Source organism: Scylla paramamosain, chromosome 20 (assembly GCF_035594125.1).
Source record: "Scylla paramamosain isolate STU-SP2022 chromosome 20, ASM3559412v1, whole genome shotgun sequence".
Taxonomy (NCBI): domain Eukaryota; kingdom Metazoa; phylum Arthropoda; class Malacostraca; order Decapoda; family Portunidae; genus Scylla; species Scylla paramamosain.
In genome coordinates this window covers 6,441,160-6,450,718 of record NC_087170.1, presented here as the reverse complement: position 1 = coordinate 6,450,718, position 9,559 = coordinate 6,441,160, and the positions used below count along the sequence as shown (strand labels likewise).

General features: G+C 36.9%; 1 long non-coding RNA gene across 1 annotated transcript; it reads left to right on the top strand.

Annotated features, from left to right (window-relative positions):
* The first annotated feature begins 207 nt into the window (after positions 1 to 207).
* On the top strand, positions 208 to 4,106 carry LOC135110199 (uncharacterized). Its single transcript, XR_010273149.1, has 2 exons — positions 208 to 320; positions 3,898 to 4,106. It is a non-coding gene; the product is annotated as an uncharacterized LOC135110199 (long non-coding RNA).
* The last annotated feature ends 5,453 nt before the right edge of the window (positions 4,107 to 9,559 follow it).

Sequence of the window (9,559 nt, the reverse complement as noted above, 5' to 3'; positions counted from 1 at the left end):
AGACTATTCAAGCTTGCCAGCCTGGAGCCTGGAGCCTGCTTGTTGTAGAGTTGTCCTATGTTCTGTAGATTTGCTTGATATTATAAACAATTATGGTAAAATTTTTGTAAACAATTTTGTTCTTTATTTCTGTCAGTATCAGATTCAGTATTTTCTCCATCTTATGGCAGCATATATTTTCAACACAGAGTGAGGGCAGTGTCATTTCTCCTGTCCACTACCCCAACTTCTACTCCCAACACTACCACAGCAATGAGCGGTCTGGTGTGGTGGCTGAGGATTCTTTTGAAGAGGACAATGCTTCTGCTTCATCTGAGCAGGTCAGAAGGTGGATACCAGCAGTACTAGTAGCAGACTGGTGTTACCTTGATGCTACTGCTACATTGCATTATTTGCATAGTTTTTTCAGTTGTCATGGACTTTGTGTAATATGTATAAAAGTATATGAAGCTCAAGAAACTTGTTGATAAGGTTTATGTTCAGCATACAAATTGTAGGATGCAAAGACAAGGATTGAAATATCATTGCCACAATTCCTGACAAAGCATTTGGTGCCACAGAATATTCAGCAATGTAATGTTTGTTTGGCAAACAAACCAGTTTCCCTGAATGATAGCTTTATTTCTGCAGGTTAATACAGTCTCTCTATGGGGGAGAGTTTGGAGACAAAGCCAAGCATATATATATATATATATATATATATATATATATATATATATATATATATATATATATATATATATATATATATATATATATATATATATATATATATATATATATATATATATATATATATATATATATATATATATATATATATGGTTTGTGAGCCAAGCATACTGATCATTACACTATCATGTGTAGTTTTAATATGTAATTTAGATCAAGGACAGTGCAGTGAGAGAGGAAAAATTATTCACTAGATTTTTTCAGAGAAGTTTTATGACATAAAGGATTAATTGAACGATCAGTATATATATTGGCCCACTAGCTGCATCTCTTTAACACAGAAAGCTTTCACTAATTATCTTGGCCCAATTCATTAAGTGCATCGCTGTTGTGGGAGGGAAGATATACAGTGTTTCCCTGCCATCTGTGGGAGTTACATTCCAGAACCTCCTGCAAATAGTTAAAATCTGTGAATATGGGAAACCATCCTTATAAGGATCAGAACTACCTATATTTATAGTTTAAATCTTAAACTATGCATCTCACATTTACTAAGCAATTCACTTTAAGACAATAAAAAACAGTTATTATATGTATAGTACATGATATTTTAATTAAAAAATACAGTGCACTATAAAATAAAAGGGGAATAAGTTGATATGTACAATAAACCCTTGATATAATGAACTTCTATTTACCAAATTTCAGGTATAACATCCTATTTAAGGCTGCTGTCTGCTGCCTCTCTCTCTCTCTCTCTCTCTCTCTCTCTCTCTCTCTCTCTCTCTCTCTCTCTCTCTCTCTCTCTCTCTCTCTCTCTCTCTCTCTCTCTATACACATATATAGCAAATTTTCATCTCAAGTGACCCACTCTCCCCCCATATGTGTTCGTTATATCTTGGGTTACTGTAATTTATAACTGAAAGAATAATTTGGGCTCTTTGGGCTGAAAGACTGAGCTGGTGGTGACACCTGGCAACTCTAAAAACTCCCCATTAGTTAGGTTAGGTTAGGGAAAACTCTGCAAATATGCAAAACCATGAATATGTGAGGGAACGCTGATATATGCTATCTCTTATTTGTTGTAGATGTATTCCATTCTATTGGCATAGAATGATAGGAAAATGGCATCAAGGAAGTAGGAATGCCACCAAACTAAGGAAATAGAGAAGTCAAAATTTAGTCATTGCTCTGTTTTGTGAATTGGTAGATATTGTGCCTGGTGGCTCCACTTCACCATTCCTCAAATCAGGGCGGTCAAGTTCTCAACTTAAGCCAAAAGTATTCTAAAAAAGTAGCTTAAGAAAAATATGTATTTAGTACAGTCCATGTAATGAAAAGGAACTAATCATGATTAAACAAAGAACTCTATGTTCTCCTTTATGAAAGAGTGAGAAATTCATATATTATAAATATGGGAGGTATATATATTACAGTCCCTGTATTGAAGGGGAACTCATCATGATTGAATGGATAACTATGTTCTCTTTTATGAAAGAGTGAGAAATTCATATATTATAAATATGGGAGGTATATATATTACAGTCCCTGTATTGAAGGGGAAATCATCATGATTGAATGGATAACTATGTTCTCTTTTATGAAAGAGTGAGAAATTCATATATTATAAATATGGGAGGTATATATATTACAGTCCCTGTATTGAAGGGAAACTCATCATGATTAAATGGATACCTATGTTCTCTTTTATGAAAGAGTGAGAAATTAATTATGAGCAAAACAAAGTTTACTATGGAGGTTGTTGTTTCGTTTTGAGGGGCCTGGCTCAGTCTGACCATAACCCTATTCAATCGCTAATATCTCCAGAACTATGTGGCTGATCGTAACAAAATTAGCATCATATGATAGCACACCTCTATCAATTTTATATGATATAGCTTTCATCTCTTCTATTGGGTGAAGTTAACTTACTAAAAGTAGAAGGGTGTCAGAAATGGGATTTCTCAAAAACTACTCAACCAGTTTTAATGAAACTTAAGAGGTGTCATGTTATAATTTTAATAAAATTCCTTACGTCAACTTTGAAGTAGCACTGTACATGCACAAAGTCAAAATTACAACTTTTTAAGTAATTAACTGATCAAGCTCAAATTTTTGTTGGTAATAAGAGTAATACAAGTTATAATGAAAAATCATATGAAATTTGCAATACTACTGTGCATATGCAAAATACAATACAAAACTTTTTGTAAAGTGACCATCAGTTTTCTGCAATTTTCACCAATTTTCTTTTGTCTCAATGAGAGCGGATAGATACCACTGAACACAAAATGAAATTTCCTATCAAGTGGTATATAGCACAACCACTGGGCTCTTGCAGAGTTTTGAGCTAGAGTGATTTGAATATTAGGCAAGTGTGGGGTGCCTGAAGTTGCCTCTCTCTCTCTCTCTCTCTCTCTCTCTCTCTCTCTCTCTCTCTCTCTCTCTCTCTCTCTCTCTCTCTCTCTCTCTCTCTCTCTCTCTCTCTCTTCTTGAAATACCCCTTCCACTGATGCATTACTGACATCTTTGCTCGTTAATTGCCTTCCAAGGCATTTTACTGGTATATTATAACTTTTCTTCATTAAATTGTGTAACATTTGCTGTCTTAGATATAATTTTCTATCTGTACAACATCACCTCTCCTCTAGTAAACCTCATCTTTATTTATGATATGCATGTACAGTATTATGAATAAAATAATAAAAAATAATTAGGTAAAAACCAACTTAAAATTTACTTGATGGGTCCTGTTGATGATGCTCATCAAGGCTAGTATCTTCTGGTATCAACCCTAAGTCTCTTGAGACCCCCCCCTCAACTTTTTCTTCATTAATTTCTGCAACATTCACAGTCTTAGATCTAGTTTTCAATTTCTAGAACACAATCTCTCCTCTACTAAACCTTATCTTCTTTTCCTCACTGAAACATAGGTGTCTGAGGCAACTTACAATAGCCCCTTTTCTGTTCCCTCCTACTTTCTTTATTCTCATTTTCAATCCAAAGCTGAATGTTGCGTTTATGTGCGCAATGACTTAACCTGCTGTTGTGCCCACACTCTTGAATATTCCGAGTTTTTCACCATCTGGCTACTATTACAGAGTCACTCTCAAACTAAATTTATCTGTGCTGTATACCTCTCACCTAACTCCTCAGACTATAAGAAATTCTTTGACTACTTAACCTCCAAAGTGGAGCACATTCTGACTCACTTCCCTTTTGCAGAGACCTCCATTCTTGGAGACTTCAATGTTCACCACCAGCTTTGGGTTTCCTCTCCCTTCACTGACCATCATGGTGAACTAGCCTTCAACTTTGCTATCCTCCAATTGGTGCAACACCCTGCTCATATCCTTGACCGTTTTAGAGATGCATACTAATCAGTCACTTCCTACACTCATACCTTATATTACTTCCCCCCTGATCTTACAAAACTAACCCTACAAAACTTTATCATCTTTCCTGTACTTTATTTTTAAACACATCTATATGATTTCAGTCTCATATATGTATCAATTTATATCACCTAACCCTATGTGTCATCCCATCCATCTTCATGCTCAACTTTATAACAATATAGATATATATTATTCTGTATAAACCTTATCATATTATGTTTTTATTTATCTTCATGATAGATTTTTCAATTTTAAGTTGTCTATTGTGTTTACTTTAAGTAATGTACTTTTAAATTTTTCATTTGCCTGAAAAGCATCAAGCTTATACATAGGCTGGCCAATAATGTATACCTATCCAATAATGAAATGTATAAACCTAGGCTATAATAAAGTGTTTAAGTGTTTAAGTGTTTAAGTGATACACCCAATATTCTTGACCTTTTCCTAACCTCTAATCCTTCTGCTTATGCTGTTACCCTATCTTCTCCATTGGGCTCCTCCAATCACAATCTCATTTCTGTATCTTGTCCTATTGCTCCAATCCATCCTCAGGATCTCCTAAGGAGAGGTGCCTCTGGTGTTTTGCCTCTGCTAGTTGGGGGGAACTGAGGAGGTATTTTGCTGAATTTCCTTGGAATGACTACTGCTTCTGTGCCAGAGACTGTGTGCCGAGCGCATAACGGAGGTGATAGTGTCTGGCATCGGGCCCTACATTCCTCACTCTTTTTCTCGACCTAAACCTTCCAAACCTTGGTTTAACACAGCCTGTTCTCCTGTTATTCATGATAGAGAGGTAGCTCACAAAAGGTACTTGAGCCTTCCATTACCAGAATCTCTTGCACTTTATATTTCTGCCCATACCTAAACCTTCCAAACCTCGGTTTAACACAGCCTGTTCTCCTGCTATTCATGATAGAGAGGTAGCTCACTAAAGGTACCTGAGCCTTCCATTACTAGAATCTCTTGCACTTTATATTTCTGTCCGGAACCATGCCAAGTCTGTTCTCCAACTAGCCAAAACTCCTTCATTAATAGAGTGTCAAAATCTTTAAAGATCTAACTCCCCTCGTGATCTCTGGCACCTAGCCAAAAACATCTCCAATAACTTTGCTTCTTCTTTCCCTCCTTTATTTCAACCAGATAGTACCACTGTTATCATATCTATCTCTAAAGCTGAACTCTTTGCTCAAACCTTTGCTAAAAACTCTACCTTGGACAATTCAGGGCTTGTTCCTCCCTCTCCTCCATCCTCCATGCTACCTATTAAAATTCTTCACAATGATGTTTTCCATGCCCTTGCTGGCCTAAACCCTCGGAAGGCTTATGGACCTGATGGGGTCCCTCCTATTGTTCTCCAAAACTCCTCCTCTGTGCTTGCACCTTGCCTAGTCAAACTCTTTCATCTTTGTCTATCAACATCTATCTTTTCTTCTTGCTGGAAGCTTGCCTACATTCAGCCTATTCCTAAAAAGCGTGACCGTTCTAATCCATCAAATAACCATCCTGTTGCTGTAATTTCCTGCTTATCTGAAGTTTTTGATGCATCAACAGGAAGATTCTTAAACATCTATCACTTCACAACCTTCTATCTGATCAACAGTATGGGTTCCGTCAATGCCACTCTACTGGTGATCCGGCTTTCCTTACTGAGTCTTGATTATCCTCTTTTAGAGATTTTGGTGAATCTTTTGCTGATGCCTTAGACATATCAAAAGCTTTTGATAGAGTGGCACAAAGCTTTGATTTCCAAATTACCCTCCTACAGCCTCTATCCTTCTCTTGGTAACTTGATCTCGAGTTTCTTTTCTGACCATTCTATTGGTACTGTGGTAGATGGTCACTGTTCTTCTCCTAAATCTATTGACAATGGTGTTCCTCAGGGTTTTGTCCTGTCACCCACTCTCTTCCTATTATTCATCAATGACCTTCTAAACCAAACTTTTGTCCTATCCATTCCTATGCTGATGATACCACCCTGCACTTTTCCGCGTCTTTTTGTAGACGTCCAACCCTTCAGGAAGTAAACAGTTCACACAAGGAAGCCACAGAATTCCTGACTTCTGATCTCTCCAAAATTTCTGACTGGGGGAGAGTGAACTTAGTATTGTTCAGTGTCCCAAGAATTCAATTCCTCCGTCTATCAACTCGACACAACCTTCCAGACAACTATCCCCTCTTCTTCAGTGACACTCAACCGTCCCCTTTCTCTACACTGAACATCCTCAGTCTGTCCTCTGTCCTTTAATCATAATCTAAACTGGAAACTTCACATCTCATCTCTAGCTAAAACAGTTTCTGTGAAGTTAGGAATCAGTCTTCTTCACCAGTTTTTCTCACCCCCACCCCTCCTTATCCGTCCATGTATGTAGTATGCTATCTTTTAGATAGGGTGTAATCAAAAGTTTTCCATCTCATCAACTCCTTTCCTCTAACTGACCGTCTTCAGCCTCATTCTCATTGCTGCAATGTTGCATCTCTTGCTATCTTCTACTGCTATTTTCATGCCAACTGCTCTTCTTATCTTGTGAAGTGCATGCCTCCCCTCCTCCCTTGGTTTTGCTGCATAAGACTTTCTTTTTTCTCTCATCCCTATTCTGTCCACTTCTCTAATGCAAGTTAACCAGTATTCTCAATCATTCATCCCTTTCTCTAGTAAACCTTGGAACTCCCTGCCTGCCTCTGTATTTCCACCTTCCTATGACTTGAACTCTTTCAAGAGTGAGGTTTCAAGACACTTAACTTGTATTTTTGACTAACATTTTTGACTGTTTGGGGACTGGCACCTCAGTGGCTGTTTTTTTTTTTTTTTTTTTGCTGGAATTTTTGTTTCCCTTGGCCTGTGCCACTCCTACATGAAGGGGAAAAAAAGAAAAAAAAAGGGAGGTAGATGTGATCAGGGACTGAACCAGGAATGAACATACCAGAATACCAAGCCTTAACTAACTGGACCATGAGGTACCTCACAGCTAATCTAGCTTTGGCTCATATTTGTGTCCTATCACTGCATTACATGGCTCTTCCTTCTAGGTTAATTTCTGATGTTTCATTAATTTAATGTGGTACAATAAGTATCCAAACAATCCAAAGTGTGTGTCTGGGAAGTGTGGTTCTGGTCTTGCAAGGTTTACCAGAGTATTCACTAGGAAGCCCCTGCTCCATTCATGTTTTCTCCCTTTTTTGGGTGGGACACTCATTTCCTGTTTGACGCAACAAAACAATGCCATCATAAGTTCATACTAGGCTTTATTCTTTCCCCTATATGAAATCTTTTAAGACCATCCCACCACCATGTTGCCAATGTCATAGTTAAACAAAGAAATACATTTCCTATTACAAAATTAAAAATTATGAAAAAAAAAATGTATAAACATGGGAAGTGGATGTGACCAGGGATTGAAACCAGATCTGACAAGCTTAAAGGACAAGCCTTTAGCTGACATAATCATAAAGTACATCACATCTAGTTTAGCTTTAGCTCATGTTTTCACATCCTAGCTGAGGTCTAAAAATGTGTACCAAGCATTTATGTTCCTTTTTACATAAGCTACTGTTGTTATTTGTCGACAGTATATAATTTATTTAGAGCTGCCTGTTATTTATTTTTCCAGTTTTTAGAATAACATCTCACAGGTATCAATAATTTTAACCCCCTGAGCAACAAGCAACACAGTGGTGTGCATTTCAGGGCTCTGATGGGTAATGAATGTATGTGCCTCATGATTTTCAATCCTTAAATCAAAATGAAAGTGGGAGAGAGATATTTTGAACATTACTTAGCAACATTTACAAAGCTGCTCCCTACCACTTTTAGTGACTTGCCATCTGGTATTCTATACAAGGCAAGTATCATGGAAGGAGGTGATCTGCCCTCATCCTAATGAATGGCTAAGTGCAAATGCAAGCTAACCTCATCCACTCCCATTAAGTGCTGTTAAACAAGGAGTCACAGTGGAAGAACATTCCTTTTGATATGTGGGGAAAACAGTGAGGGCAGGTGGGGCAAGTGAGCTGTAGCCAGTACTATATCCAGCATAATGAACACACCTTTACTTCCTGTTGAACTAAAATAATGAGTCAGACAAAAGTACCACTAGAATGGAGAAGGATAGGTGCTTCTTATGCTGTAAGTTTCATTATTCTAGAATCTGTACTAAATGAGATATAACTAGGAATAAGAGTTATTTTTTTCTAAAAACTCATTACAAGAAGAGGTTTCTGCACAAAAAACCCGTTGCTTAGGGGCTAGCAGAAGTTTCTGCATACTGGTAGTCTAGCTGAGTAGGTAATGCTTGTTGAAAGGTGATTACAAAATAATTTTATTACTGTAATATTTAGAGGCACTAGATCATTGATTATGGGGTATTATGAGTGAAAGAATTCACTGAAGAGTGTCTCTGGTATAATTGGCACCCAATCACTAATTGCACATTATGAAGGGACACTGTAATGTCAGTGTCATCAAATTCTGTCCCCCTCCCCACACACACACACACACACACACACACATAATGGGTAGCAGAATTCTTATAAAAGAAGGAATAATAACAGACAAACAATATGGCTCCAGGAAAAGAAAATCATGTGTAACAAATCTATTAAGCTTCAGCTCAAGAGTGATGACATCATGTAGGAAAGAGAAGCATTTGTGGACTGTATATAACTAGATCTGATAAAAAGCTTTTGACAAGGTTCCCCCATGAAAGACTTATGTGGAAACTTGAAAATATTAAGAGACTACATGGGACAAGTATAAAGTGGATGGAAAATTACTTAAAATGATGAGAAATGAGAACAGTAGCTAATGATGAAAAGTTGGTTTGGAAAACAGTAAAGAGTGGTGTGCCACAAGGGTCAGTACTATCACCAATATGGTATTGTTCATTGTTTATATAAATGATATTCTTGAAAAAATTGATAGCTACAACAGCCTATTTGCAGATAATGCTAAATTACAGAAAGAAATAAAAAGTTGCAAAGACTGTGAATATCTACAAAATGACCAATAAAATTTGTGAATGGAGCAAAAAATGGGAAGTTAAATTCGATGTAAGCAAATGTCATATGATGGAGATGTGCAGAAGTGAATAGAAGACCACATTGGACATACAAGGTAGAAAACAAATATATTAAAAGGATCCAGGAAGAAAAGGATCTAGGAGTAGTAAAGCCAGATAACTTCCAACCAGAGAAGCATATAGGTAGAATATGAGGAACATTTACAGATTACTATGAAACATAGTACAGCTTCTCACCTCATGAACAAAAGTAAGATGAGAAAAATAATCCCTATGATAATAAGACCTAGATTGGAATATGCAGCAGTTGTGTAGTCTCTATGTAAGAAGCATGTAAACAAGCTAGGAAGAATACAAACAATAGGAACAAAAATGGTGGCAGAATTTGAGGAATTAAGCTATGAAGAAAGATTAGAAAAAATATACTTACCAATACTGGAACAAAGGAGAGAAAGAGATTTGATAACTATCTAC